Here is a 26912-nt window from a genome sequence, read left to right as displayed (position 1 = left end):
CCCACCACTTTTCATCATACACTGCCGTTATGTAGCCATTTACATCACTTATTTGTAATTTATCTGGTGATTTTTGAACAGCTACAGTGTCTTCAGTTTGACTTTCCGAAAAAACTTTAACTCTTAGTTTTGAGAGACTCAATGGTTCAGGTATAAAGCAGTGGAATTTTTGAGTACCCTTAATAGTAATAGCCTGGTTGAAACGCTCCTCGAGAAACTTTTCAGATTCAATATGATCTTCTTGGGTTGAAAAGGTAAAATGTATTCCATTGATATTTTGTTTTGCCCATTCATAAAGTTGAATGGCTGTCAGAATTTGACTGTCATATGGCCGCTGTAGACTAGCTTTAGCGGCTAGTCTCTTGACCGTGCCACCAATCCCATCACAAGGGCCCTTTCCATGAGCCGTAGCTGAGAAATGCCATTCAGCTTCAACATCAAAATCCTCTTTATGGTAGCACAAGTTTATGAAGTTTTTTTTGTTTTTATATTGCCCAGCACACCCCTCAGAGTAATAGAAAATCTTCTTTGGTAATGCCTGGAAATGTTTTGTCAAGAATTCAATAAGTTTCTTTTGAAACGTATAAACAGACACGGTATTGTGCTCCAAGCAATCTGATACCACAACAAAACTGACATGTTTGAGTTTGTCTTCACTTTTGTAATAAATTACAAAAGGGTGAAGAGTTACATGTTCATTAGCCCAGTGGTAGCTCTGAGCCTCGTCTTGTACCACAATTGTGTAGTTTTCGGAAAAGTCTAGGTTTATCACAAACTCTGATTCATTTAAATTTTCTTTTTTATCATTGATGAAAGCAGACTGCATTTTAGCAATAACATGTTTTATTAGAGGTGAAAGTTTTTCCAAAAAGAAAGTGATAAAGTCTTCTGAAGATTTGTTTAAAATCTCAAGAGTGCAACGATCTACAGACACCCATTGACGAAAGGTGACATTTTCTATCAAATTTTCTTCAAAGGCATCTTCAAGAATTGTTTGTATAGGTGTAACCCCAGGACAATCGGCACATTCCTCATGACACATGTTATTGCTGGTGGATTCATTGCATTTTGACCATACACTGCTTGTACGACTTCAATTCACCATTAGTTAGAGTTCCTAATCGGGCATTTTCTATAATCAACTTCACATTTTGGTGGATAGTACATACGCACACTGCATGCGTGCCACTTTTGCCTGCTAAAATACATTGTTTTGGTCTTAGTTCAGCAAATTTAGAGAATCCTACTTTAATGTGGGGGGATTTCTCCTTGAACAGAGTATAAGCTTCCTTCAGATTACACAAGATAAGACGTTTTGATATTTTGGTTTTATTTCCATTTGCCTCAACAACTGATACACAATCTTTTATGCCGGGCATTGCTCTGCTGATTTCATCATTTAGATAAAAGGAATGAATAGTATTTACAACATCTTCTGAGAGCGTCTTACCAGGCTTGGGATTGGGAGTCTCTAATATACCTTTCTCTTTTAAATTTTTTTTTGCTTGTCTTACCATATAGTTTGGCGCATTAAATTCCCTCATAATCTTCCTTATCCCCCAACCCTCTGGGAGGCAAGTAAGTATCATTAATTTCTTAACACGATTGTTTGAAACGGAAAATTGATCTTTGAGGTTTTGTAAAACTGATTGGTCAAGATCATCCTCTTGACTGGACGATGATGGATCTGCTGCTACAAAAAGTTTTCGTTTCATTGCAGAGTGAATTTTTCTTGCTTTGGTTGTTGCATACTGCTTGGATTGGATTTTCCTTTTGTCAATAGGAGACTCTTCTAGCTTCAAAAGAGAAGTATTCATTTGATCTACTATTATTTTCGAAATAGAAAAGTTAGGGTCCCTGTCTGAATCCGAACTGGACATTTCATCATTCAATGCCACTAAGCAAGGCTTAGCTGAAGGGCCAGGTTGATTGGCATTTAAGTTTGTCTTCAAAGCTGTAATTTCTTTCCTACATTTATTGCAAATTTTAGCTTCCTTTGGAATTTCAGGATATAAACTGCACATCCATGATGTGACATTTCTTAATGTCTTTTTATCCCTGACTGTATGATTTTCTTTTTTTAAGGGATTAAAACATTGTAATCTAATAAACACAACTTTTTTCTCCATTTTTTAAAGTCTAAAATTTAAAATTGATTAAAACCGTTTTGCAATTTACAAGTTTCAACAAAAAATTGTCTTTAAATAATAATTAATTGAATAAAAATATTGACATGTATAATGTACATTACATAACTGTATTATCATTAGTACTCACTACTGTCACACATTACTAGTAGTTACACTCACTAATACTTTATCACATCACTGTTCTCAGCATAACTACTGATTCTACTGACAAGAGCACCAGACTCAGACGAACTGCTATGTGAGCTATTCTTGTGAGGTGCAGGTCTCAACTTGTCAGCAAAGCTTGCCCCCTCCCCCCTCAGGCCCTCTCCTTTCTGCCTGCTGGAGCAGACTGATTACAGTCTGAATGTTAGTCTTAAAACTTTCTAGCTTATTCTTTACTGTTTTTTAAAAATTACTTGAATGATACCTACATATTTTAAAATCCACTTATATAAAGACATTATCTAATAAACAGTCACCTCAATAATAAATTAATATCAATACGAACTTTCCCGAAGGTACACGATGTTGTTGTCGGGATAAATACGACCATACTGGACCATACCATCATGGCGACCCTCGATTATCGCTACATTGCCGCGTAAACAAAGTTTATTAATTTTTAAACTAATTCTAGTTTCCAGTTTACAGTTTTCATGTAGTTATTTTTCAAGAAGAGACTCTGCAAACTGTGCGAAGTGAAAGAAAACTTCTGAAATGTTTTATTATAACCATAACCATAGCCATAACTACCAACACCTATGTTTGTGTAGATTTATTATAGATAGTAAAATTATTAGCATTACTGATGTTGGTAAAATAGAACATAGTAAAATATCTTTACCAAATTAAAATTCCCAAAATCTCACCTTTTTGCAGATAATATTTAACCATGAAGCCATAATCTGCCCATTTTGAAATTTTAACTTATGCTTACCATTAATATAGCCTACTTGTAGGAATTTTTTCAAAATTTTTTGGGACGCACTTTTTGATATATTCAAAATCAAAATTTTGATTTTGAGTTTAGAAAAAAAAACTTTATTACAACCTATGGTGTGTTATATGTCAAAAGAAAGTCCATAAAAAATGGAGTAAAATGACACCACTCCCACCTTTCTAGCTTAATTAGAACAGGTTCTAGAGCAATTTGAAAAACGCTCGTCCAGCGTTTTTGGGCGCTTTTTTGAAAACTTTACATAGCTGTATTTTGGAAACCGTTTGAGATAAAAAATTAAAATTAAATATTTTTCTTATTTTTAGTACCTACTACCACTATACAAAATTTGAGGAGATTCCAAAGTGGTCATGTAAAATGGGTGTGTTGATTTGACATGGAATGACCCACATACTGTTGCCGGTAGGGTTAGTTGAGGCGATGACGTCATCAGTGCGTAACGGAAAAAATAGTGTAAGGCTCGGAGCGTTAGGAAACGGTAGGCTAACAACAGGAAGAGAGCGTAACTGCATTGCTATGTAGTGGCACGTTTGTTCCATTTGGCACTCCTATGTTAAGACGAGGCGATGACTCTGCCTAACGAAAATTGTAATGCTCAGGAGTGGGGCCTTCGATGGCTCCCCACTTCTTTTCTGGAAAGCGTTAGTGAAGTGATGCCATAGTGCTGCATTTTTTTTTGTTACGCTGTAAACAAAGAGTTTTTTAAAACCCATTATTTCATTGTTAGATTCCACTCAAGACGCTGGTAAGGACATTGGTGAAGGAGTAGACTTGCGGTAAGGAACTAGCCCAGCATTTGCCTGGGGTGGTTCCGGGGAACCACGATGACCGGGCCGGAGTTCGAACCCAGATTAAGATTTTCTGCAGTCACGTAACTTCGGCTACAGGAAAAAAAAAATAACTCATGCACTGTAAACAAGAGATAAATTACATTGCAACTAGTTAAGCCATTTATTCCTTTGGTACTAAAGTGAAATCAAAGCATGTTCGCAACGGCGGATACAGGAATTGTTTTCAGGAGGGGGTGAGGGGGGGGGTGAGTTTTGAATCTGTGTATTCAAAAAAATTGGTTTTCTGTAAAGTCGGTTTACGGACAATAGTTTAACGTGACAACGTCATAACAAAACATTGATGAAATGATTGCATACTTTTATGAATAAAATTGAATCATTTTTATTGAATTATCTCTATTTTGTATGTATACAAAGAAGGAGTGAAATGAAATCTACAATTTAATTGATAAATTTACTTTTATTTGCTCTCATCAATTCAAATATGTTTATTACTTTAACGAAGAGATTATTTTAACTATAACCTTCATACATGTTTGCTTTTTAACTTCTTCCAATCTGTGTTATTCTGTTAAGGATAGGACGATGATAGGAAAAGTAGAAAACGAATGGGAGTGTTTCAAGTTTAATGTGCCTCGAAAAAGTCAAATCGATGGTTGTTCCAATCGAGTGGAAGAGAGATAGATGCGGCGCAAGCGTACAATGAGCGTAACGGGACACAACGTAACGGGACAATGTGCGTAACAGGACACTTTTTCGTCCGTGCAGCCGGCCGGCGTTCATCGATTTATTAGACGTCACGTCAAAAAATTTACATTACCAAGAAGAGCTTTGGACTTATAAATTTCAATTTGAGTAACTTCTGTTCTGCTAGTGGTTCCTGACGTTGTGACAGCTCATTCTGCATCACCATACATAACATAACCGCCTTCATCGAAGGAAAAATAAAACATCTCCAGTTAAATATTTTGTTGCAGAAATAACATTTGTTCACGGTTTATTTTTGACGTGACAACGTCTAATAAATCGATGAACGCTGGCTGCACGCACGAAAAAGAGCCCCGTTACGCTCATTGTCCCGTTACGCGGTGTCCCGTTATACTCATTGTACGCTTGCGCCGCATCTATCTCTCTTCCACTCGATTGGAACCATCGATTTGACTTTTTCGAGGCACATTAAACTTGAAACACTCCCATTCGTTTCCTACTTTTCCTATCATCGTCCTATCCTTAACAGAATAACACAGATTGAAAGAAGTTGAATAGCAAAATGTATAAAAGTTATAGTTAAAATAATCTCTTCGTTAAAGTAATAAACATATTTGAATTAATGAGAGCAAATAAAAGTAAATTTATCAATTAAATCGTAGATTTAATTTCACTCCTTTGTATCCATACAAAATAGAGATAATTCAATAAAAATGATTCAATTTTATTCATAAAAGTATGCATTCATTTCATCAATGTTTTGTTATGATGTCACGTTAAACTATCGTCCGTAAACCGACTTTACAGACAACCAATTTTTTTTAAATATTTTTACTATGCGGAAGACGTCGTTGGTTTCAACAATCTATATGCCATAACAATTTTGTAGTGTTTGATTTTGAAAACATACCTTCGTTGTCAGAGATCATACAATAAGATATTTTCAAAGACTATGTCATAGTGTCTGTATGCAGTATTATTTCAGCTGTGGTCATTCCCGAAAATGAATAATTACCAATAACGCCAGTGACTTCACAGGGAAAACTATCTGTAGCACCCATTCACTATCAACGTCAGGGATTCTGTCGAATACTGTGCTTTAACGGAGCCAAATATTTAAAATTAAATATAGGTTTTATGCAAATAGGCAAAAAACTTGAACCAAGTTGGCGTTTTTGGGTACCTATATTGGAACTGAAGTATTTTATTCCAGAGCGCGCATGTTTTTGCGTATGAGATAACCTTCCTGTCTCGTGTGTGTGGTTCACTCGTGTATTCTTCAATATTTTGCTATGACATTTTCCACGAACAGAACTGTTGGGAAAGTACTACAAGTTCCCATGCTCCCACTTTTATCTCGAGACCACGACCTGTGCCACGAGGGAAATGTTTGCCCGCGATACAGACGAAGCATTTATTTTATCGTTTCGCAACCTAACAGTGTTTGTGCAGCCCGTATCTCGCGCTACACTGGCGCCGCGGGCGAATCACTTAGTGTCCAGGCACCAGGGCCCTGTCCCACAAAGGAACAAGTGTCTCCATAATGTGGCAGTTTTAACAAGTTTGTGGAAATAACGAAATAATTACTGGTAATTACAAGTGAATACTTACAAGTTTACAAGAATTTCTTGGTGCTGACAATTGTACTACAGCTTGTAAGTAACAAGTTCAGGTACAAAACTTGTAGTGGACTAACAAAATTATACTACAAGTCTTGAAAGGTAGTCAGACAGCTTTACAAGTGGGGGGAATAAAATGATTTACTGAGTGTTAGGTTGGTTACGTCAGATAACATGAGGTAAGTGAGGTTATGTAAGGTTTGTTAGATTACTTAGCACACATTTTGAAAATAAAGTAGGTTTTATTTTTAAACTGTAATACATTTGAAAACAAGAAAAAATGAAATATGTTCTTTTTGAATATTAAGAGACGCGAATAAATATAAAATTACTAATTTTTGTTTTCATATTTTGTCTCAAAAAATCACGAGTGTAAGTCCATTACTTGTCTGTTGCCACTTTATCCGTAATGACATGTTTGTCATCAATTGATTTCAGACTTTTTTCGTTTCGAACTTGAAAATGTTTCAATAAGTTTGCCTTTGTGATATATCATTTCTGTGATGATAATAATAATTTAATTACGGGTTGCGAGTTTTTTTGACATTTCACCTTACCCAAATGAATTTAAATACGTATAATTTATAGTGATATATTATTTATACTATCATACAAGCCACTTTTACTTGTAATTTACACTTGTTATTGACTCTTCTTACGGACACTTTTCATGGACAAGTTTTGGTATACTTGTAACTGACAGATGACTTTTTTTTCTCTCAAAGATACATGAAACCCTTGTTTGCGACAACTTGTGATTACTAGTGCTTATTTCTGACAATTGTTACTTTAAAGACTTGTACCTTTGAGAAACCCAGAAGTGCAGGTCAGGGGCCCTGACAGTCGGTGGACACACTCGAGGACGTCGTAAGACCGGGGACAGAATCTAGCCCCCCCCCCCCCCCCCACTTTTTTCTTCAAAAAAATAATTCTACAAACAAAACTTTGGAAAGTGAAAACTTCTTTGAATAACAGCTTACGCATAATTCACTTTATGCTGCTCAGATATTTTTGTTTTATTGTTTGTAGTTTTATATCCATTTTTTTTTAATTTGCATATGAAAACTTAACTTTGGTGTCTTAAGAAGTTTTGTAACATGTTTTAGTAACAGCAGTAAATATGGTAAAATATTTTTACAGTACATTAATGTTTTTAGTCACTCTTTAGAAATAAATAGCTGGGGTAAAGTTCCCTACGTCGGGCTTTTTTCTAGTACTCGAGTTGGAAAGAAATCTTCGATAGCGCGCCCAGTAGCGTGGCTATTAAATTTAAAATACGAATTAGAATTTCCACATGACTAGATTATTTATCTTGATGTCTTTATGACAGTACAGAATTGAGCCATGCATTTAAAACAAATTAGTGTTGGATAGAGCACATATTTTCTCAAATTTTCTACATAACATTTTATAATTAATTGTGTAATTCATAAAATCGTCACAAAAAATTGTAGCAACACTGACTAATACCGACAAAATTCTGTGCAGAAAAAAAATTAGATTACGGAAACACTTCGCTGCGTGGTCATCGAATTGTTTTTCCGAAAAAGGAAATCATATTCTTCTAAAGTTACTAATTTATCAACTTTTAGGAGCAATTTTTTTCCAAAGTACTGTCGACTGTTCCGGAATCTGCCAAAATGATTTATGACCTTGATAATTGCACTTAATATAAACTGTATCTAAACTGTTGTAATACATCGTGCGGATTGGTTCGAATTCCGGGTCCTGCCGTTCTGATTTCTAATTTTCATGGGTTTCCAAATTCACTCCATTTTGTAGGCCATACATAGCCTATTCCTTCCCCAGTATCCTTGAGTTATTTTTCTTGTGTGTTACCGTCTTTTCTTCATTGGTAACGAGACGCACGCAACAAAATATAAAATAATCTGAACGTGTCAGTGTTCAAGACGTCGATGGGAACCTTTTGGGGGACTTAGACGACGACTTAACCTGGTGAGTGAACTTGGTTGTAAGACGTTAAAAATGTTTCCAAAAAAAATTACTATTCGTACTTTTAACGAGCGCCCGCTATAGAATATGTTTCATGTGCATTATTTTGGAATTTTTTTAAGCTACCAGGTCATAAAAATACTCTTTGATTGATTGCGCCAATTTGGGAAACGCTTCCAATACGTATACATTATTGTTCGTGTATGCATCTTCATTAAAAAATTTATATATATTTTTTCTTGTGAGTAATATGTTTTGCGAAGATTTGTTACATTTATCAGGAATTACTTCCTGTATAAAATTCCCTTTGGTTTTGCTTGTGTTGCAGAGAATGCGCAAGAGAATTTAAAACAGGTTAGAATACAAAACTGTTGTTTGTTGGGAAAAAATAAATCGTATTTATTTTCTCACGCATCAGTGGGCCGTTTCGGTGACGATTCATTTAAGTTAATTGCGTTAAAGAAAATCCTGCAACATGGTTAGTAGGCCTATATCAAGACGTATTCAGAGCTTGTGAACTTTGTTGTGAACTTGTGGTGGTCAAGCGAAAGAGCTGACGTTGCTGCAACTTTGCAAACCCCCTGTTTCCTGTCGCACAGATACGATAAGGCTGAGTTTTTTTTTATCGGCTGTCACCATGTTTACGTTTCTGGTTGGTAACAGATGGCGGTGAGAGAAACTGTTCAGTATCGTAGGCTCTTTACCAGCGAAATTATGCTAATAAAATTACCGAATACTACGTTAAATGCAATTAAAACCAGTTCTTGGAAGCAGATGATTTATTTTATTTTAAAATAAAAATAACTGGAGACTAGGGAAAAACTAATGGAATTAACGGTGGCTTAACCTGGAAAACACAAGGAAATTGGCTGAATACTAGTTACAAAACAGTATCTGTAATTTCTCATATAATGGTGCTTTAGTGTCTTAAAACCAGTTTATATTTTAATCATAAATCCATTTGCTGTTAATAATCCTTATCGAGTTTTTTTTTTACTTATGTAAACTATACGTAATGCAAATAAATGTGTATTAATTTTAAATGTAGTTAAGTATCATCTTTCGTCAAATAACAATCAAAGTTTTGATGTTTGATCAAATATATTCTTTATTTTCAGACTGGCAGTGCTAATGAAAATGATAACTGTGAAAACTATATTGAGCAGGAAGATGATTTATAGTATATTCAACGTGTTATGATTGTTTCTTGAAGTGTCCTTTGATAGTATGAGTATCTGTTATCTTGCCAGATAGTCCTCTCAGACCGTGGGGGGGGGGGGGGGGGGGGGAAGGTCAGTGGGGCTGGGGAAACAGAAAATTGACTTATGGGATAGGGAAACTCGGGGACATTGACTGAAGTAGACCGTGGTTAAGCTGGGATTTTACGTCCTTTGGACATAGACCAGTACAGAGATTTCTCCTTTCATTTTTTACGTGGCGCTCTTAGCGTGAGTCCCCCCTCCCCCCTCCCACAATACATCATCCCTTTCCCAAGATATGCATTGGCTTGGGAATAGTTACCAAGATCCGTCTGCCTCCTTACTATCATTAAAAATTCATTAATTGGTTTTAAATTAAGGGCCATTTCGCTAATAAACCGTAAAAACTCATTTATAGACACTGACAGCATACAAGTAATGATAAATGTCGCTATTTTAATGATATTGTGATTCCGACTTAGCAGCAAACAACGCTGTTTGCATGGCGAATTTCGGGCCACGTAATTGCATATTTTAAATAAAAAATCGATTTAAATTCGTTTTTATAGTTTGTTTCTACCTTTAAACTAAAAAGATGTGTTTTATTGTCTTACTTTGAACTTGCAAAGTAAATTTAAACGGTAGGGGTGTAAATTTCAGATACACTGCTTGGGTTAGTTGTGTTCCAGAGATAATTCTGGACAAAAGTGATTTCCCTGTAAGAATTGAAATAAACAACTAAATTATTTTTTTGTGCATTAACGTTTTAACATTGTTCTTTTCCTGAGGTAGTTTTTTGATATTAATTTTTTTTATTTCTTGATAGTTGTGTACTCAATGAAATAAAAATGCCCTTAAAAACTCCTTAATTTTTGATTGTTCAGGAGGGTACAAGAGGTTGGGAATGTAGTTGGGGACCTTGGCGTCGCAGCATCTACGACACTTATGTATTTCCTCCCCCCCTCTCTTTTACAATTCAACTCAACGAAGCATTCAGTAGGTCCAGGAGCTGAGCCGCTCTCCTGAGCCCGACGCTTCAGTCATCAGAAAACCCGCACGCCCATCGGACGGCCACCCCCTCAGTCGACCACATCTCGCTGAGACACTTTAGCCACCAGGAAACCCGCGCGCCCTTCGAATGGCCACCTCCTCAGTCGACCACATCTCGCTGAGACACTTCAGCCACCAGGAAACCCGCGCGCCCTTCAAACGGCCACCCCCACAGTCGACCACATCAGTAGTATAGGAATGGGGATCCTGGCACAGGGTTCAGGGTGTGGTGTTGTGGGTTTGTCCGCCATCTTGGATTGTGATGTCACGGCGGCCATCTTAGATCCGCTATCTTGGATGACATCATCGCCGCCATTTTGTTTTCTCGAACATTCCTCCATTTTATTTTCCGCCATTTTGAATGACGACATCGCAGTTGCAATCTACGTTATGGCCACCATCATGAAAATCTTTACTATCTGATTTTAATGAAAAAGAATTAAAATTTATATAAAATAAATAATCAAAACTTGATTAAAAATATTTAAAAAAAAAATGTTGCAATTTTCGTTCTGGCTGCCATCTTGAAAATCCGTAATTTTTGTTAGAAAATTGGGGAAAATTTAAAATTTATAAAAAAATTAAATAATCGAATTGAATAATAAAAATTAAAAAAATATATTTTAAAAAAATTATTAAAAAATGTACACTTAACGTCATGGAGCTCGGAGTCCTCGGTTCGAACCCGGCGAGGTAAAAAAAGATGGCGACAGGTCCCTCCTCCACGGAAGCCACCGGCAGACTGACCTCCCACCACTAATACAGAGGTATATATCGTCAGCTGGTATGACGTAATGTCTGCCATCTTGTCTTCATCTGCTGGAAGTCACCATATTTTTTTCATCTGCTATAGTGCACTGACGCCATGTTAGTTTAATTCTTACCTTCTAGAGTGCAGCAATTATTTATTATTACTGTGACATCTGCTATCTTGGAATTGTGTAATTATTTAGCTAGAAAATCGGGAAAAATTCCAATCAATTTTCAGATTGATTCGATCAGTACCTGTCCTTGGTTCGATACTCGATCGATGCAATAATGTTTAATTTTATGTAAAAAATATTAATTTCAATTAATTATGTTCAAAATCCTAAAAGAGACTTAAAATCCTCTACTACCAGTCTCCAGTGAGCCATTATGACCGTCATCTTTAAATTTGTATTTGCTGACCCATAAATTGGGAAAAATTCTAATATTCGTCGAAAAAATCACTCATTAATTTACTGATTGAATCGTTTCTTGGGCAATGCACAAAATTAATTGATTTAATTTAAAATACCACAACAATGACAGGATTTGAGAAATAAATCACCACAAGTTCTTTTACAAACATAAATTTTATTATATAAATTCTGCATTACTACAAGTACAAAAAAAAAGTCAATTTACTAAAGTCTTCAGCAATTCTCGATTTCTGTATCTGCTACCCACGAATTAAAGCGAGGTGGAAAGCCCCACCACTTGACGTAGGATCGTCCATTTCTACGTTTTATAATTTTCTCTACCAAGTAAGTATCGGGATACAATGTAGGCTGAATCTCTTCGGCATAGAAGCCGCCACGAATAGGTTTGTGGTCCAAATCTTCGAGGTAGTAGGTCCTAGGCTCCGATTCACGAACATGTCACACGGAAAAGTTCAGGACTCCATTTCGCAGTGAAACCTTTCTCGAAGATACCTTTCTGCTTGGAGATTCGGACAATGTCACCGACGTTAGCTTTAAGCTTTCGTGAATCTTTCTTCTTTGTGTTGGAAAACACAGTTCGAAGCAGACGATTGTTCGTTACGTCCTTTGGCTTCATTTTCGTGGTAGAATGCACTTTAGAATTATACTTAGGTACCTATTAGTTTCGGCAAGATGTCAAGCCACTTGTAATTTCCATTAACCGTGAACTGATGCCACATATTGGAACACAAAGTTCTGTTAAACCTTTAGACAACGGAGGCTTTGACATTACTAAATGTAGGGTAGTGTTTGATGCCATACTTCTTCATTAAAGCCTTGAAGGTTGCATTCTAGAATTCTTTCCCGAGATCCGTTTGCAGGTGCGACGGTACACGTCCATCACACAAAATATTGTCCATGGCCTTGGCTACTTCAGTAGCAGTCTTTGATTGTACAGGTCTAGCCCAAGCAAACTTGCTATAAACATCGATACTTGAAACCTTTATTCAATCGGGAATATGGTATCATCTCAACAAGGCCCGCCTGGAATAAATCATCAATTCCACGAACTATGACTTTGCGACGAAGGTATTTCCATCTAGCAGGAGCATAAAGTTCGTGAGCGATTCCAGTTCGACTCATTGTATGTAGCCGGCTTCCCTCAGTTCTTCAAGTATGGAGACTATTTCGTTGAAGTGCGAATAGTTCACTACACTAAGCGAAGCATGTAGAATTCTAAGACGATCAACTAATTCATTGGGGTCGTCCCAATATACATAGTCAAATATCTGACCACTTTCTAGCTTTTTTAAACCTTCTTAGTTTACTGAAGAGATTAACGAGAATGTCGATTTTTTCATGATCTTCATCTTTATATACACTACTATCTGGATCGTTATCGCGAAAATGTGTATTGGTTAGCTCTAGCAGTTTTTTGTACTCTTGTAAGTGTTTGTGAGAATATCCTTTTGGCTCCCTGCGAAACAGCAATTCGTACAGACCCGGAGTCCCGCGCGTTTTGAACTCTTCTACGCGCACGATATTTCCTGGTAGAAAGTCTATTTCTTTAGCACCGAGGAACCACTTATTATGTTTTCTGTACACTCCATAGGTCGTGTTATTATTCCGACTCGTAAATGATATCAGTTATGGATGGCCCATTGCATTTACTTGGTGTCCCTTTTTAGGTATTTTTTTCTTGTACGTGGACTCTGTACTCGTAAAGTCCTCTTCTCTATCTGGTTCATACTTTCTCTTCTTCAAGTTGACATTTCATATTCAACTTCTGCCTTCACATTGATGGTTGGTTCTTCCTTATTTGTAAGTTCGTCCAGACGACTAGTGATTGGCTTAAATATCTCTTCATTTTCCATCTCAAGTGCAAGTCTGGTTCTTCTAGCAAGTAGATATTTTTCACGGACAGACTGTATAGCACGATGAAGGTCACTGGCCAAGCCATTGTACTGGCTGAAAACATATTGCAAGATCTCCTTTTATACTTTTTTTATTCGTTCGTAGAAACTTCTTTCTTGTGTTTGGCTAAATCCGAATTGGTTGACAAGTGAGTTTGTGATGCATTCAGACTACTTTTGAAAGTCTCTGTGCATTCGATACTTCGATCATGTCGCGAATTCTAGAATCCGAGGCTTCCATACGCTGGTCGATGGCTGCTAGCAGGTACTCTAGTAATTCGTTTTTCACACTTTCTACTTTTTGAGCCAGTAGTGAAATGTATGTGCGGATATCGTCGTCGTGAGACTTGAGAGCAGTATGTAAGTCTCGACTGCCATGGCCGAATTTCGAAATGCTATGACTCTTGTTTGATTATAAACTGATCGAAACCTTGTCTGTACCTGCCGTTATATAGAGGCCAGTCCTTGTCTATAACTAGGAATCCATGCTTGTTTTTCCAACACAAGGATCACATGTCTTTGAATTCCTGGGATGGCATGTCGGTGTTTACGTGGTCGTCATAAGCGTGACGTAAATTAAGGTCATCCATGCGAAAAAGTACTATGACATTCGTGTTGTCACATACCAGATGCTTGGGAATACGACTGTACGTCTGACATAGGTAAATACAGTCCACTTTGGCGTGCCTACCCATTGAAAAGTACTCGTGTATTATGACTTGCTTCTTGCACACGACATCGTCAAAAATAAAAACGGAATTGGCTCTTGCTTCGCCAGGAGGTACCACATCCGCATTATCATTAAACGGAAAGTACTCCAGACCGTCCACCGATCATAGAATCGTTGCCAGGTGCTGGTACTTTGGCTATAGCAACGATTTGGAATAGAGGTACACATTTTTGAACCTAAGGCCATTTGTTTCTTCTAATAAACTCAGTGGAACACACGATTTGCCACAGTTGGATGGGCCTGCCATTATGCATCGTACGGTAGAAGGCAACAGTAAACCATGACGCGATTCACGCGCACAGGCTTAGTCGTCTCGTGTTATGCACACGGGCAAACACACTTCTTGCTTGCCGACTTGCATTATACTGACAAAATTGTATAAAATCAAACACATTTATAATTTCTGGTCAGTTGTGTGTAATGACTCGAAGAGGTAAGAACAAAAAAACACATCGGTGCAGGACTCGTGAACTCGCTGATAAACAATCTGCCTTTCGAGTTACACATTCCCGTCTACAGGTTCTGTGGCCCCGGCACTAAACTAGCGAAAAGGTTAGCTCGTGGTGACGTGGGTATTAATACTCTCGACGAAAAGTGCAAGCAGCACGATATTGCCTATTCACTCAGCAAGGATCTGGAATCCAGGCACCGGGCCGACGAGATATTGGCACAGGAAGCCGGAGATATAAGTAAATCATCGAATGCGGGACTAGGATAGAAAATCGCTGCTTGGGGCATTTCCAAAATCATGAAGGTCAAGAAGAAATTAGGAATGGGTGTTCAGCGAGCTAGCTCCATCAAGTCAGTCTAATTCACGCAAGATCAAACGCAAGACCGGTGCAGACGTACAAAAAACCAAGAAAAATTACAGACTCTCGACAATAAGATTATTGGAGGATTTCTTTTGTTGCTTTTGCCTGCATTGGGTGCTCTCGGTGGCCTCATTGGTGCGACGAGCGGTATAGTGCGAGCAGTCAACACTTCGAAGAATGAGCACAAGCAATTAAAGGAAGCACAACGACACAATGCCAGCATGGAAGCCATTGTCATGGGTAAAAAAAATTGGCGCGGGACTCTACTTGCAACCTCACAAATCAGGACGAGGCATGAGAAAGAAGCGAATGAAAAAATCCTAATTTCTTTGCCGAAACGTCCATTCACCAATATATATTTAATCAAGTACGATCTAAAACTATAAATACAAAATTTCCGAGATGTGTTTATGCGGGACACTTTACCGAGCAAGCCAAAGACTCGCGAGTGCGCCATAATTAATTTAGATGTGTTGTCAGGTCGTGGCACGCACTGGGTGGTGTAAAGTCCGGAAAAATTACCGAATACTACGATAGCTTTGGAAATTTACGACCTGCACCAGAACTTAGGCAGTACCTGGGCAGCACCACTTCACTGTTCTACAATTACGATACCGAACAGGCACCTTATCTAACCAACTGTGGGCACTTGTGCCTTCGCTTTTTAAGTTTTAGCTAACAAAAAAAAATTTTTTTTGCCTATAAAATAACTGTATATATATGAATATTTATTAGTTATGTCGATTACACTTACCTTGACAGGTCACTCATCAGAGCGGCTGGCGGTTCATTTCCCGCCCCTGGATTTAGAAGGTGAATGGTGTATCGGACTCGTAGATTTTCAAATGTATGATGCCATACCGAATATCGACGAAGAAAATGGCAAGATCTGCTTTCTAAAATATGATGGGACCGCTCATGAAATACAGTTACCTGTCGGCTCTTACGAAATTGACGACATTGCAAATTACATCAGAGAAATGTTACCACATGATGTAGACTTTCAATTGTGTGGAAATCCAAACACTCAAAAAAGAATTCTAACATGCAGTGAAAATGTCGACTTTACGAAACCTGGTACCATAGGTACGATGCTCGGATTCGAACCAAAGGTGTATGATACAGGAAGAATGTACGAATCTATGCGTGCAGTAAACATTTTCCTGTGAATGTCATAAGAATAAACTGTAATTTGACAAGTGGAACATATTTAAACGGGAGACTAAGCAACATGGTGCATGAGTTTTCGCCACTGGTCTCGCCAGGATATAAGTTGGTCGAAGTATCGCAGAGCATCATTTACTTTCCAGTCGTCGTGAAGTGCGCACACGAAGTCGTCGTCAGAATCGTTGACCAGCGAGGACGCTTGGTGAATTTTCAAGATGAAGAAATTACATTACGTCTGCACTTGAAGCGATGGGCATAAAGTTCGTAACACCGAGCAGTTATAAAAGAAATTCCATTGGCGTGAATAAGAACAAATCTCTACCAGACATCACTGAATTAACACCTGGCAGCATAAAGTCTCTTCTTAGTATTGGACAAGAGCCGAATAAATATGGATGATGAAATCCTCAACATGGAAGATCCGGAAATTTTTTATGACAGCATTACGAAAATAGAATTGCATGAGTACCAGCCTTTCCTGCTCGGACCGTACGCACTACCTTCAGAAGTACGCATTGCTGGACAGCACCAAGATATCTGTACTTTACCTTCGCAGTCATTTCTACATATAAGAGGCTAACTGACAAAAGCAGATGGTACACATCCGACAACGACGTCAATATCCTGCAATGGTATTCTTCACCTAATCGAACTCATTACATATGTACTCAATGGCGTCGAGGTAGACCATACGAGAGATGTAGGCATTACATCTGCTATGAAAAATTACCTTTCGCTCACGCCAAATGAACTGCCTGCTGCAATGATGGCCGGTTGGGCTCTCAAGGATGAATATAAGCTTCCTGTTTATGCCGAAAGAAAGTTCGAAGTTTGTGTTCCTCTGTCCATGCTGATTCGCTGAGGACTACAAGTATATATTCATTAATTCGAAACAAGAGCTCGTACTGATTCTAGCCAACATCCACATTAATGGAATTGTCGCAGCTGCAGAAAACCCTTAAGATGTCTCGCTAACACTACAGTCTATCGAGTGGATGCTGCCCCATATCTAAGTGAGCACGGTTGAACGAGTCAAGATGTCGAAGAACATAGAAAATGGCAAGAAATTCAATGTGCCATTCCGGTCCTGGAGCCTGGAAACTTATCCTGGCTTGCCTCATAGTCAACGTATTAATTGGATAGGAAAGTCCAGCTTCGCTACAGAAAAACCAATATACATCATCGTCGGGCTTCGAACCGGGAGACAGCTCAATGCAGGAGTAAGTCGCTCCGTATTCGTTAACTGTCAAATACGTAATGTAATAATATTTTTAAACACCGAAAGCTATCCGTATGTTGATATGAACAAGGACTTTGAAAGTGGAAGATTTCTTCTCGCATATCAAATGTACGCCAAGTTTCAGCAAGCATACTATGGGCGTATAGAGTCACCGGTACTGAGTCCCGACAGTTTCAAGAACAAGGCTCTATTAATGGTGTTTAACGTTTCCAAACAGGATGATCGAATAAATTCAAACATCATAGACTGACATAAATACTGCTTCGTTTGCGATAGTAATTTAGTTACGACCGAGCATTGCTAGCTCAAGATGTACTGCAACCTGCAAGGTTTCCAGAGGCAACACGGATTCGTGCTCCAGGAAATTTCCGTCACCTCCGGCGACAAGACACGAACCCGCTCATTGCGACCTGCGTATCCCTGGAAATTATTAGACGAAAAAAGTAAACGTACGAATGAATGGTTATGTAAATACTACCATGGCCTGGAGTGGGACGAAGGTTAAATTCCATACCACCAAGTGAAAAACACTATTGAAGATTTATTATTTCAAAACGTAATAATTTACATTGCTGGACCTGAGCAGAAGAAATGGCTGAGCAAGTTGTGTTTTGCGACAGTTGAAATTATAGACCTACAGATCGACTATGGGTCCTCTACGCAAGCTTAGTGCAATTTATGATTTGCAGCCACGTGACAAGTCTTAACGAGTATGTGCCTGTACAAACGCGCAGCTAATGCAGAAATGGCACACACAGTGTTAGTAGGAGCCTGCATATATAAAAGGCGTGCATCCGTTAGTGCCTTAAGTTGTCATTCGACCTGTAAGAAGATGTTTACGTTTCATCCTGCTAACGTGTACGTGAGCGTAAGACCTAGCTTCAGCAGTGTCAAGTACAGCTACTGGGATGTCGGGTATCTATGTATATATATGAAAACCTGTGATGGAGGCACTCAGCATTGGCGGTTTGTGCACTTTCCTGTGTCCTACGAACCGACTCAGCAGCTATTAGATTGTTGCGAACCTGGAAACTGTGCCGTCTATCACATGATTCCCGCACACAATCCTTCCTGCTAGCATCGCTGAGGTAGTCGCCTCGTCTGCACTTGCAACGCCAAACATGGTCGTGTTGTTACCTGTTGCGACCTGTGATGCTTCTACGCAGACGTCCAAACGACGTGAGAGTCGTCGTCGAAGTTCAGGCAGTGAATCTGTTCCAGCTAGCACTGAGGCAAATCCCAGGCGCAGATGTGGTCATGGACGTCATCGATCATGTCTCGCCGGAGTTGTCGACGGCACAGAAGATGGCCAGCTGGAAACCGTGTTCCTGAGCGAGGTTCAGATGACTGGACCCTCAGTTCACCTCTGGCAGCGGTGCAGTACGGACCGGCTTTTCAGTTTCGTGAGTTTAGTTATTGTTCCAATGTCGACCTGGATGGATGATGTACCATCAACATCGTGGACCCTGGTGGTTCCAATGTCAACCACAGATATGATAGCGACAGCGGAGAGCTAAATGACAGCGGTGTCGACTGCCGCGGAGATCCCGATACTGGCTGCAAGAGGAGACAACGATATTTGCTGTTCCATCATCAGCTGAAGTTCCGCCAGCAACATTGCAGACTTCAATGAATGAAGAGCGTTCATCGCATCAGTGCAAATACTGACGCATCATTCACTAGAACTTCAAATACACGCAGACATGAAAGAAGTGGTTGTCCGAATAATTTACTGAAAATAATACTATTTCAGTGCAACAAGTGCAATAGTCTAATTTTGACATCTCGATAGCTTACATCGTCATTATAAAAAAATGCTCAGATAAAGTTAAGTGCAAGCAAAATGAACATAGTTGTTGTTTTGACTCATGTGTTGTACCCAGGGGGTGGCAACTCTAATAGGCCATTATGTACCCAGATACTATTTTTAATCTGCACAACAGATAGCACTAGTAGATTGACCTAGTTCTTTTGTAAATTCATAGGTAGCGTTAGTGTTCATAATCAAATGTCAATTGAATGTTTATAAGAAACTAAATTTATGCAATAAATACTAATAATGCAATAAATATAGTGTAATATTAATTTATTTTGATTTCAAAAAGATTTGAATTGTAAAAATTGTTTTTTTTTTTGCAGTATAATTCGTTTACAGATTGATGGTTTTTACAATGGAGTTTGATTTTTCATTTTGAATTATTTTCCTATATGATTGTGAATTAAGAAGCCGATGAAGATGCCAGTGAATACACATCAATGTTTTGTGTCTTCGTGCAGGAACAGTATTACTGTTAATCCTGATGTGACAACATTCAGATTTCCATGAAGCCGAAGCAAGTGAGTACTGATGTTTATATTAAAAAAATTACAATAAGTGGTTTAACATGTTAAGGGTTAGGCATTTATGTTAAGGCTTATTATACAGGATTTATAGAGCGATATTATCGAGACCTGAATTTGCGCACATAATAAATTTGTAATTACGTAGTATAATCATTTATTTATTTTTAATAACCCACACACACACACACACATACATATATATATATATTATATATATATATATATATATACACACATATACATACATATACCCATTTGGGGATAGTATGGGCTTAGTAAAATTACCATAAATCAGTAATTTAAATGTACTGATTTGTGATATGAACCCTAAAAATCGTTTTGTGTTACTGAATTTATATTATTTATACAATATGTGATTCAATGAAAATTAATATATCGTAATTAAGAGAAACCCACCAAATTTATTACACTCTACAGCACTTTAATAATAAAACATTAGCTCTGAAATATATACGTTCATTGAGTGGTAATGCTAAACTAAATACACATAATTAAATACATGTATGTTTATACCTTATATTTATAGTATGCTACATGCTAGCTAATAATCTGGAAATACTGATTTAAGTATGTACTAGCTCACACTATAAATTTTTTTTGTTTTGTTTCTAGGTTATTGAAGTGGATTGCTGCAATTGGCTGTGACCTTGATGCCAGTAATGCTAAAACATTTAAAACTAAATATGTGTGTTGCGAACATTTTGATATTGGAGCTTTCACTACATGTGACTGCATCAAATTGAATCGTGGTGCTGCTACAACATATTTTAATTCTGTGGACAGTGAAGTATGGATCTATTGTTATAATTTATTATGTCTAGAATGCTGCCAAATATAGGTGAAATGTTTGTTACATAACATAACTTGTAAGATCTACTTGTGCAGATATATATTTTCACCTGCCTCTAAGGTCCTTTGTTATTCACAGGTAGCATTTACATGTGATGAAGCAGTATTTAACATTATTGGTCAACATGCAGTCCATCATTACAACATTTGTACAGGCGCATACAAACATATATGTATGGGGTATTTCACACTTTTTATTTGATGTTAAAGATTGGTATGGTGACCGGGATACTTTTTTTTATTAAACCTCCTATACAGTTCTCTACTGTTTCCCTTATCTGTTGCCTTAACATTTTTTTCCGATCAGTCCAATTCCTTGAATCACGTTGCAAAAAAAGTCACAATACATGGGATTGGGCCACTCTCTTCAAAGAATTGTAATTCAAGTTTAAACATAGCAAGGCTGACCATAAATTGTAGAGGCAAATTTAAAATGTTGATCTTCAACATATTTATAACCTATGATCATGTGATGTATATACAGCTAGTTAGAAAGTAAGTTGTAGTATAGTATGCAATTGAACCTTCAATAAGTTCTACATCCACACTTAAAAACTTATTTTTACTTGATGTTTTATGTTCCTTAACTATTCAGTATAAAGGTTTTTTTTTTACATTATAAACTACAAAAGTATTCAGATTTGTAAATGTAATGAAATTCCACTGAGCCCTCTACCTTTTTTTTTAACTACCATTTCTGCCTTGTGGCCTTTTTTTTCTTACTTTTGTGTTCATTATAAGTTACAACCACTCATTGGATTTATTGTGTTAAATTAAATGATATTTAAAATTGGATGTCACTTCATAAGAACATTCAGGATTACCTGTATTCACAGCGCACAATTATACAAAAGTTTTTTTATGTATGTAAAAGTGTTTTACGTAAGACAGTGGACACATACATGTATTGAGTAACATGAGAAAATTGAAATATCTAAAATAAAATTAAAAGGTTACAAGCTTTTATATACATGCAGCTCCCAAAAAAATCTGCATACTAAAAAATAACACATGCTTTTAAATGAATTCTTACCATCTTATAAACTAGTAGTATTTTGTTATTTGGTTTCAAATGAATTGTTTTTGGTTAATTTATTTGACTGTAGGGATTAAATATCATTTGTAGAATAAAGTGTGAAAAGTAGTATTGATCAATTTAACTGTAAGTACAAAATATGTGTTACATTTCTTGTAAGTTAAAATTGTTCAGGTATTATAAATTAGCTGGAAAAAGCAAACTCATGACTAGAATAAATTGTACTGTTAGGTATGTTTCGAAGAAAGACTACCTGTTGCAGTCGTTACCATGTGTATGTACCATATTTTTATTGTCATGATAACTGCCATAATTTTGTACAAATAAATCACTTAATACATAAAATATGGTTATGGAAATTCTCAGTTGAGTTTGTTAATGGATATAGGCCAACAAAAGGGGTATAAATGGGGAAGATTTTTTGAAAAACATTTAAATCACTTCAACTCCCATAACATGAAACATATCACATCTGTTTGAACATATTATAACTTATAGGAGTATTACCAAAAATTTTGTCTACATATTTGAATATGACCAGCCATAACTGTTAAGGGGTGGAAAAAAACAAGGGTTTGAGGACAAAAAACTCCTAACTATCTTAGTAGGCACACCATAGAATCTGTTCAAATTTGTTGTCAGTTTTAAAAATTTTTATAACCACCTGATAACCACCAAGGGTGCTGTGGGTAAAATAATGAGGGGTTAATGGACAAACAAATATTCTTAATTACTCTATTAAGTTAACTATAAAATCTCTGTATGCTGACTGCATTGCTAAAATGCACATAGACCTCCAATTAAATTAATAAAATAAAGTATTCTGCAAAATGTTGATAGCGAAACAATTAAAATTGTGCCAATCTCACCTGTGTACATGAAAATCTATATTATGCTTCAAATAGGCTATTTTATAAACCAGAAAATGAAATTACCTATTTAGGACTTTCCATTACCCTTAGCATTCCTTTACTGCATCTTATTTTTTTGTTCAGTTATAATTAAATTTTGGTATCTTGTTATACGTGGGTAATTGTTCCTTATCACGTACTCAAGTTTAAGCCTTGATCCTGTATGATTGATCCTGTGGTACATGATGCTTGCTGTCTTAATTTAGTACATCAAAGATCCTGAACATAACAAAAATATTACAATAAAAATAATTTTAGGAAGTAAAAAAAAAATTACTTTCAGATTTTTATTTGATGTGATAATACCATCAGAATTCATTGTTACATCACCCCATTTTTGTATCCAGGATCTTTCTATGTACTAAATTAAAACAGCAAGCATCATGTACCACAGGATCAATATATTCAGGATCATGCCATTAGGATCAAGGGATAGGCTTGGATACGCTATACGGAACATTTACCCACATTGTGTTTAAATATAAATTGTTTCATCTTGTGGGTGAAGAGAAAGAAGGTATCCTCAGTCCAATTCTTTCATCTACTCCATAGTACATATGTTTCTAAGAGCTATACAGTTGGTTTTAGATTTATTTAGCAGTAGTTAGCTTCAAACCAGAAATTATATTAGGTCTTTACAGCATTATTTATACTATTTTCCTTCACAAAAATTTATGAACCATCAGAAAAGTGTGGTGTGCTACCTTGTGTAATGTGAGAAAGCTGGTATACTTGAAACACGAGTGGGCCAAGGAAACTCATTCTGAGAACTATATATGATTTTATTTGTACACTTTAAAGTTGTGTAAGCGAGATACAATTACTAGGTCTTTACTTTACTTTTGATCTTGAAATAACAACTTTTGAAGAAAATATTTATGATTTATGAGGTCTAAAGGTTTAGACTTAACACAAAAATAATTCATGCTGAATTTTAACTCAAAATTTCAAGGCTTGACTAGTAAACTTTAATATTGTATTTACTGTTGACTTTTTGTAAGTCACAATGTCATTTTTTTTAATGTAAATTTTGAATGCAACAATATACAAAATTATTATTAAAAGTGAATTAGATAATAGGGTCATTCAAATATAAACCGGAATATTTTTATACAGATTTATTGGTGATATACGAAAACTACAAGTGGAATGCCTTTTTTTTCTACATAGTTTCCTTAAGCATTTATACTTCCACCCCCCCCCCCCCCCCCCCCCCCATTTTTGATCCCTTCATGAAAAGAAGACTGGTGCTCCAGCAGCCAACTGCACATGTACTGTTTGACTGCAGCATTGTCTTCAAATCATTACTCTCCTAATGCCTCTTTCAGTGGACCAAACATACAGCCTGAATATTGCCTTCATTGATGCTGGTTGCCGGATGCAATATGTGGCATCGATTTCCCACTTTCAAAACTTATGGCCCAATGGAACACTTGTGCATGCCTAGGTATCTCCTCCCCATTCTCCCGCCACCGATTCCCCAGCGTACTGCACCGCTCAAGTCGCTACTTGAGTCGAAAGAACAAAATTCTGTGGACAGTGAAGGATGGATGTATTGAACTTTAAAAATAGCCTTTTTAGTGTTGTTTCAACCTTGCCATATTATGGTTTACATAGTTGTGTGAGATGCACTATGTACACAAAACTTAGTTTTTTAGTTTATTTAAATTGTGAAATCGTCAAATGTTATATTCATGTTCCTTTTTTTTTTTTCTTGGGTTATGTTTGTAACTTTGACTCTTTTTGTTTATTCATCCCGCCAGGTTAAATGGGGTTTTAATGATTTTCCATTTGAAAAAGAAAAATGTAGTGCCCAAACATGACTTGAAAGAATTGAGTTACCACCTGATCGTTTCTGTGATAACTAAGGAGAATTTTAATTAGCAGATCTCATTTAGTCCAAAGTTTAAATTAAAAAAAAAATGAACAGTTTTTTTAACACAGGATCACTTTCAGCACATTGAAATTGTATCGAGCATCCTGCAAATAAGATTATGAAACAAATTCAAAAGGCTATTATTATTAATATTATTATTATACGACGGAAAATAGCCAGTTCGATAGCTCGAAACACGTTGCAAATCGATTTGTATTATACATATCGATTTATATCGTTAACGCACTTTCGATCACAGTATTTCATTTGTAGATTCATAGATGGCAGCGTAATCGGCGATTGTTTGTAGGTACAGAAAAACAGCGTTGAGTTTCCGGTCTTTATGATATATGGTCGTTGGTTGTACCTGCCAATGGGAGTTTATAAGTGAGGTTCAGATGACTGGACCCTCAGTCCACCTCTGGCCGCAGTGTCGTGCGAATCGGATAGTTAGACTTACATAACATAATAGCCCAGTATCTAGCTATTCTTGAGAACTCGATGATATCATTACCATTAACACCGACCTGGATGGAAGGTCTAGCATCAACAGTGCAGAGCCCGATGACGTCGTCAACACCTACACCTTCTCTCTCAGCACAGCAAGAGATTTCAACACGTGCAACATCTTCCGCAGAGCAGACCTCGAAGGCTTTTGATTTAACATTTCAGCGGTGTTAAATGGTTGTCAACAGTGCCAGTGACATTGATAAAGGAAGCAGCATCCAACGGTGTTCCATCACCCAACTGTACATACTGTGACAAAATCAAAAACTTGAAATTACATGTTTATGTAATACACAATTGTAAAAATAACTCTGAATGTATTAAATATCAATGCAACAGGTGTTGTAGTCAGTTTGTACACAATGAAAGATTAAAACGACACATGTGGTTTTGCAAAGGACGGGTTGAACCTTTATCAGAATCAAGCTGTATATTTTGTGGTAAAACATTAGCAAATATTCCAAGTGCAAAACGGCATGAAATATACCACTGTCTTTTTAATGAAATCGATAATTCTTCCCTATGTGAAAAATGTGGTGTACCAATGAGTCGACCTGATAAACTTAAAAGTCATTTAAAGACATGTCAAGGACTTACTTCGTACTCTATGACGACTGTTTAAATCGAGAATTGCTCAAGCCTTGAGTAAATTGCCTGTGTTTTTTGTACTTGTATTAGTGTAAAATTTATATAATAAACTTTGCTTGTAAAATAACTTGTCATTCATTTCTCGAACCTGTCACTTTTGTGGTATTTTAAATTAAATTACTTCATTTTGTGCATTGCCCAAGCATCGATTCAATCAGTAAATTAATGAATGATTTTTTCCATGAATACTAGAATTTTTCCAAATTCATGGGTCGACAAATACAAATTTCCAAGATGGCTCACTGGAGACTGGTAGTAGAGAATTTTAAGTTTTTTTTAATATGTTGAACATGATTCATTGAAATTAATATTTTTTACATAAAATTAAACATTATTGCATCGATCGAGTATCGAACCAAGGACAGGAACTGATCGAATCAATCTGTAAATTGATTGCAAATTTTTTTGGTGAATTTTGGAATTTTTCCCGAATTTCTAGCTGAATAATTACACAATTCCAATATGGTGCCCAAATAGTAAGATATAAGGTGTCACAGTAATAATAATAAATAATTACTCCACTCTAGCAGGTAAGAATTAAACTAAGATGGCGTCAGCACACACTATAACAGACGAAAACAAGATGGTGGCTTCCAGCAGACGAAGTCAAGATGGCAGACATGACATCATACCAGCGGATGATATATACCTTGGTATTAGTTGTGGGAGGTTAGTCTGCCGGCGGCTTCCGTGGAGTAAGGACAAGTCACCATCTTGTTTGACCTTGTCGGGTTCGAACCGAGGACTCAAAGCTCCATGATGTAAGTGTACATTTTTTTATAATTTTTTAAATAAATTTTGTATTAAATTTTTATCATCAATTCGATTATTTAATTTTTTATAAATTTTAATTTTCCCCCGATTTTATAACATAAAAATACAAAATTTCAAGATGGCGGCCATAACGACAATTTCAATATTTGTTTTTTTAAAATATTTTAAATAAAATTTTGATTATTTAATTTTTTTATAAATTTTTAATTTTTTTTCATTAAAATCCGATGATAAAGATTTTCAAAATGGCGACAGTAATGGAATTTGAAACGGTTATGTCATAATTTATAATGGCTGAAAACAAAATGGCGGAAGGTTCGAGTAAACAAAATGGCGGCGATGATGTATTCCAAGATGTCCGCCAAAGTCAATGGTCAAGGTCATTCAAGATGGCCGCCGTGACGTCACAATCCAAGATGGTGGACAAAACCACAACACCACACCCTGAACCCTGTGCCAGGAGCCCCATTCCTATACTACTCACATCTCGCTGAGACACTTCAGCCACCAGG

At 36.7% G+C, this 26912-nt stretch overlaps 1 protein-coding gene across 4 annotated transcripts in view; it reads left to right on the top strand.

The window, feature by feature from the left end:
* Positions 1-26912, top strand: part of LOC134530669 (M-phase inducer phosphatase-like) — a 157398-nt gene that overhangs the window by 23053 nt on the left and 107433 nt on the right. The window contains exon 1 of one of the 4 annotated variants that reach the window (XM_063365718.1): positions 6160-6178. The exons of 2 other annotated variants lie outside the window; for them this stretch is intronic. The gene's annotated coding sequence lies outside the window, so the exon portion shown is untranslated. Of the gene's footprint in view, positions 1-6159; positions 6179-6224; positions 6245-26912 lie in introns of those variants that run through there. One more of the 4 variants, XM_063365717.1, reaches the window with a different exon arrangement.

Source organism: Bacillus rossius, chromosome 3, assembly GCF_032445375.1.
Source record: "Bacillus rossius redtenbacheri isolate Brsri chromosome 3, Brsri_v3, whole genome shotgun sequence".
NCBI lineage: Eukaryota > Metazoa > Arthropoda > Insecta > Phasmatodea > Bacillidae > Bacillus > Bacillus rossius.
This window is presented reverse-complemented; position numbering and strand designations above follow the sequence as displayed.